Source organism: Chlorocebus sabaeus, chromosome X (genome assembly GCF_047675955.1).
Source record: "Chlorocebus sabaeus isolate Y175 chromosome X, mChlSab1.0.hap1, whole genome shotgun sequence".
Taxonomy (NCBI): Eukaryota; Metazoa; Chordata; class Mammalia; order Primates; family Cercopithecidae; genus Chlorocebus; species Chlorocebus sabaeus.
The window spans coordinates 103,070,824-103,076,823 of NC_132933.1; positions in this window are offsets into that span (position 1 = coordinate 103,070,824).

Consider the following 6,000-nt stretch of genomic DNA (forward strand, 5'->3'; position numbering starts at 1 on the left):
CCAGGAAATTATCCATTTCTTCTAGGTTTTCTAGCTTATTTGCATAGAGGTGTTTATAGTATTTTCAGATAGTAGTTTGTATTTCTGTGGGGTCGGTGGTGATATCCCCTTTATCATTTTTTATTGTGTCTATTTGATTCTTCTCTCTTTTCTTCTTTATTAGTCTTGCTAGCGGTCTATCAATTTTGTTGACCTTTTCAAAAAATCAACTCCTGGATTCACTGATTTTTTGGAGGGTTTTTTGTGTCTCTATCTCCTTCAGTTCTGCTCTGATCTTAGTTATTTCTTGCCTTCTGCTAGCTTTTGAATGCATTTGCTCTTGCTTCTCTAATTCTTTTCATTGTGATGTTAGGGTGTCAATTTTAGATCTTTCCAGCTTTCTCTTGTGGGCATTTAGTGCTATAAATATCCCTCTACACACTGCTTTAAATGTGTCCCAGAGATTCTGGTATGTTTTATCTTTGTTCTCATTGGTTTCAAAGAACATCTTTATTTCTGCCTTCATTTCGTTATGTACCCAGTAGTCACTCAGGAGCAGGTTGTTCAGTTTCCATGTAGTTGAGCAGTTTTGATTGAGTTTCTTAGTCCTGAGTTCTAGTTTTATTGCACTGTGGTCTGAGAGACAGTTTGTTATAATTTGTGTTCTTTTACATTTGCTGAGGAGTGCTTTACTTCCAATTATATGGTCAATTTTGGAATAAGTGCAATGTGGTGCTGAGAAGAATGTATATTCTGTTGATTTGGGGTGGAGAGTTCCGTAGATGTCTATTAGGTCCGCTTGGTGCAAAGTTGAGTTCAATTCCTGGATATCCTTGTTAACTTTCTGTCTCATTGAACTGTCTAATGTTGACAGTGGGGTGTTGAAGTCTCCCATTATTATTGTATGGGAGTCTAAGTCTCTTTGTAAGTCTCTAAGGACTTGCTTTATTAATCTGGGTGCTCCTGTATTGGGCGCATATATATTTAGGATAGTTAGCTCTTCCTGTTGAATTGATCCCTTTACCATTATGTAATGGCCTTCTTTGTCTTTTTTGATCTTTGATGGTTTAAAGTCTGTTTTATCAGAGACTAGGATTGCAACCTCTGCTTTTTTTTGTTCTCCATTTGCTTGGTAAATCTTCCTCCATCCCTTTATTTTGAGCCTATGTATGTCTCTGCATGTGAGATGGGTCTCCTGAATACAGCAAACTGATGGGTCTTGACTCTTTATCCAATTTGCCAGTCTGTGTCTTTTAATTGGACCATTTAGTCCATTTACATTTAAGGTTAATATTGTTATGTGTGAACTTGATCCTGTCATTATGATGCTAGCTGGTCATTTTGCTCATTAGTTGATGCAGTTTCTTCCTCGCATCGATGGTCTTTACATTTTGGCATGTTTTTGCAATGGCTGGTACCAGTTGTTGCTTTCCATGTTTAGTGCTTCCTTCAGGGTCTCTTGTAGGGCAGGCCTAGTGGTGACAAAATCTCTAAGCATTTGTTTGTCTGTAAAGGATTTTATTTCTCCTTCACTTATGAAACTTAGTTTGGCTGGATATGAAATTCTGGATTGAAAATTCTTTTCTTTAAGAATATTGAATATTGGCCCCCACTCTCTTCTGGCTTGTAGAGTTTCTGCTGAGAGATCTGCTGTTAGTCTAATGGGCTTCCCTTTGTGGGTAACTCAGCCTTTCTCTCTGGCTACCCTTAACATTTTTCCTTCATTTCAACTTTAGTAAATCTGACAATTATGTGTCTTGGAGTTGCTCTTCTCAAGAAATATCTTTGTGGCCTTCTTTGTATTTCCTGAATTTGAATGTTGGCCTGCCTTACTAGGTTGGGGAAGTTCTCCTGGATGATATCCTGAAGAGTGTTTTCCAACTTGGTTCCGTTTTCCCCCTCCCTTTCAGGCACACCAATCAGACATAGATTTGGTCTTTTCACATAATCCCATACTTCTTGGAGGCTTTGTTCATTACTTTTTCCTTTTTTTTCTCTAGACTTCTCTTCTCGCTTCATTTCATTCATTTGATCTTCAATTATTGATACTCTTTCTTCCAGTTGATCGAGTCGGTTACTGAAGCTTGTGCATTTGTCACATATTTCTCGTGTCATGGTTTTTATCTCTGTCAGTTTATTTATGGCCTTCCTGCATTGATTATTCTAGTTATCCATTCTGCCATTCTTTTTCCAAGATTTTTAGTTTCTTTGTGCTGGGTATGTAGTTCCTCCTTTAGCTCTGAGAAGTTTGATTGACTGAAGCCTTCTTTTTCCAACTCGTCAAAGTCATTCTCCATCCAGCTTTGATCCGTTGCTGGTGATGAGCTGCGTTCCTTTGGAGGGGGAGATGCGCTCTGATTTTTTGAATTTCCAGCTTTTCTGCCCTGCTTTTTCCCCATTTTTGTGGCTTTGTCTGCTTTTGATCTTTGATGCTGGTGACGTACTGATGGGGTTTTGGTGTGGGTGTCCTTTCTGTTTGTTAGTTTCCCTTCTAACTGTCAGGACCCTCAGCCGTAGGTCTGTTGGAGATTGCTTGAGGTCCACTCCAGACCCTGTTTGCCTGGGTATCAGCAGCAGAGGCTGCAGCAGATAAAATATTGTTGAACAGTGAGTGCTGCTGTCTGATTCTTGCTCTGGAAGCTTCGTCTCAGGGGTGTACCCTGCCATGTGAGGTGTGAGGTGTCAGTCTGTACCTAGTGGGGGATGTCTCCCAGTTAGGCTACTCAGGGGTCAGGGACCCACTTGAGCAGGCAGTCTGTCCATTCTCAGATCTCAACCTCTGTGCTGGGAGATCCACTGCTCTCTTCAAAGCTGTCAGACAGGCTCATTAACATCTGCAGAGGTTTCTGCCGCTTTTTGTTTAGCTAGGCCCTGTCCCCAGAGGTGGAGTCTACGGAGACAGGCAGGCCTCCTTGAACTGTGGTGGGCTCCACCCAGTTGGAGCTTCCAGGAGGCTTTGTTTACCTACTTAAGCCTCAGCAATGGCGGGTGCACCTCCCCCAGCCTTGCTGCCACCTTGCAGTTGGATCTCAGACTGCTATGCTAGCAATGAGGGAGGCTCCGTGGGCATGGGACCCTCCCAGCCAGGTGTGGGATATAATCTCCTGGTGTGCCATTTGCTAAGACCCTTGGTAAAGCGCAGTATTAGGGTGGGAGTTACCCGATTTTCCAGGTGTTGTGGGTCTCAATTTCCCTTGGCTAGGAAAAGGGATTCCCTTCCCCCTTGCACTTTACAGGTGAGGCGATGCTTTGCCCTGCTTCAGCTCTCGCTGGTCAGGCTGCACCAGCTGACCAGCACTGATTTTCCAGCACTCCCTAGTACCTCAATTGAAAATGCAGAAATCACCCGTCTTCTGTGTCGCTCGCACTGGGAGCTGTTCCTATTTGGCCATCTTGCTCCGGGAACCCGGTGTTAATTCTTCTTTGAAAGTTTGGTAGAATTCAATGGTGAAGCCATCTAGTCCTGGGCCTTTCTTTGTTTGGAAACTTTTTATTACTGATTCAATTTCACTATTTGTTATTGGTCTGTTCAGATTTCCTATTTCTTCCTGGTTTAATCTTGGTAGGTTGAATGTGTCCAGAAATTTATCCATTTCCTCCACATTTTCCAATTTGTTGGTGTAGAGTTAGTTGTTCATAATAGTCTCTAATGATCCTTTGTATTTCTGTGGTAGCAGTTGTAATGTCTCCCTTTTTGTTTCTGATTTTATTTATTTGGCTCTTCTTTCTTTTTTCCTTTGTTATCTAGCTAATGGTTTGTCAACTTAGTTTATCTTTCAAAAGACCAACTTTTCATTTGTTGATCTTTTGTATTTTTTAGTCTCTATTTCATTTATTTCTGCTCTGATCTTTCTTTCTTTCTTTTTACAAATTTGGGTTTTGTTTGTTCTTGCTTTTCTAATTCCTTAAGGCACATAGTTAGGTTGTTTATTTGAAATTTTTCTGCTTTCTTTTCTTTTTTTATGTAATCTTGTTCTTTCTAAACTTCTGCTTTTTTTGATGTTGGTGTTCATTGCTATAAACTTCCCTCTTAGTGCTACTTTAGCTATATCCTATAGGTTTTGGTATATTGTGTTTCTATTCTCATTCGTTTCAACACATTTTTAAAAAAATTTTCTTTTAAATTTCTTCCATGACCTATTGGTCATTCATAAGCATGTTATTTAATTTCCTTGTATTTGTACAGTTTCCAAAGTTCCTCTTGTGATTGATTTCTAGTTTTATTACATTCTAGTCAGAAAAAAATACTTGATATGATTTCAATTTTTTAACATGTTGAAGCTTGTTTTGCGGCCTCACATATGGTCTATCAAGGAGAATGTTCCAAGCGCTGATGAGAAGAATGTGGGCTGGGTGTGGTGGCACATGCCTATAATCCCAACACTTTGGGAGGCTGAGACGGGTGGATCACTTGAGGTCAGGAGTTTGAGACCAGCCTGGCCAACATGGCAAAACCCCATCTCTACTAAAAACACAAAAATTAACCAGGTGTGGTGGCCTACTCCTGTAATCCCAGCTACTCAGGAGGCTGAGGCACAAGAATTGCTTGAACCAGGAAGTGGAGGTTGCAGTTAGCCAAGATCGTGCCACTGCACTCCAGCCTGGGAGACAGAACAAGACTCTGACTAAAAAGACAAAAAGAAAAAGAAAAAAGAAGAATGTGTATTCTGTCATTGTTTTATGAAATCTTCTATAAATGTCTGTTAATTCCATTTGATCGGTAGTGCAATTTAAATCTGATCTTTCTTTGTGATTTTCTGTCTAGATGATTCATCCACTGCTGAGAGTGAAGTGTTAAAGCCCACAACCATTACAGTATTGGGTTCTAACCCAATATTTGCTTTATATGTCTGGGTGCTCAAGTGTTGGGTGCATATATATTTACAATTGTTACATTCCCTAGCTAAATTGATTCTGTTATTATTATTTAGTGACCTTATTTGTCTCTCTTTACAGTTTTGACTTAAAGTCTATTTTATCTGATATAAATATAGCTACTATTGCTCATTGTTGGTTTCTATTTTGTGGAATATACTGATGCATTCTTGAAGGAGAAAAATAAAAGTTGCCACTTTTGTTGGTCTCTTTACCTTTAATCTAGCTAAAGTAAAACATGGCAAAAACTATGTATGAAGCACAGATAAAAGCAATGGCAATTATCTAAAAATTAAGATTGTATAGACAAGATTAAAATGATCAGATAGTGGCCACCTCTTCCTAACTTTGGAGTGAAAAGGGCTTTTGACATAGTAGGTATTTAGGATGAAGGAAGAGCCCAGCTTATGGAATGCTTGCCACTGAAGTAAAGCCTTAAGAATCTTTACTAGCAGGTATAAAAAAGGAAAAAAAATTAAAGCAGTTTTACACATTTATATTTTGCCTAATCAGTTAAATAAGTGCAGTTTACTTAATGACACAATGAGTGTCAGCCTTCAATTTGGTAGCATAATATTTTCAATGTCATCATCAACTCTCAGCTAGGTGGCAATCAGGAGCTAAGGGGATTATGAAAATGAAACATTCCCACATACTCTGAGGCATATTCATATCTGAAAACAGAAAGCATAGTCCTTAGGTCAACCCTGTGGAAAAAAAATTCTGGAAGGAGAAATAGGTGACCAGTCATGACAGGCACATATACACCATGGAATACTATGCAGCCATAAAAAAGGATGAATTCATGTCCTTTGTAGGGACATGGATGCAGCTGAAAACCATCATTCTCAGCAAACTATCGCAAGAACAGAAAATCAAACACCACATGTTCTCACTCATAGGTGGGAATTGAACAATGAGAACACTTGGACACAGGAAGAGGAACATCACACACTGGGGCCTGTTGTGGGGTGGGGGGAGGGGGGAGGGGGGAGGGATAGCATTAGGAGATATACCTAATGTAAATGACGAGTTAATGGGTGCAGCACACCAACATGGTACATGTATACATATGTAACAAACCTGCACATTGTGCACACGTACCCTGGAACTTAAAGTATAATAATAAATAAATAAATAAAGCAA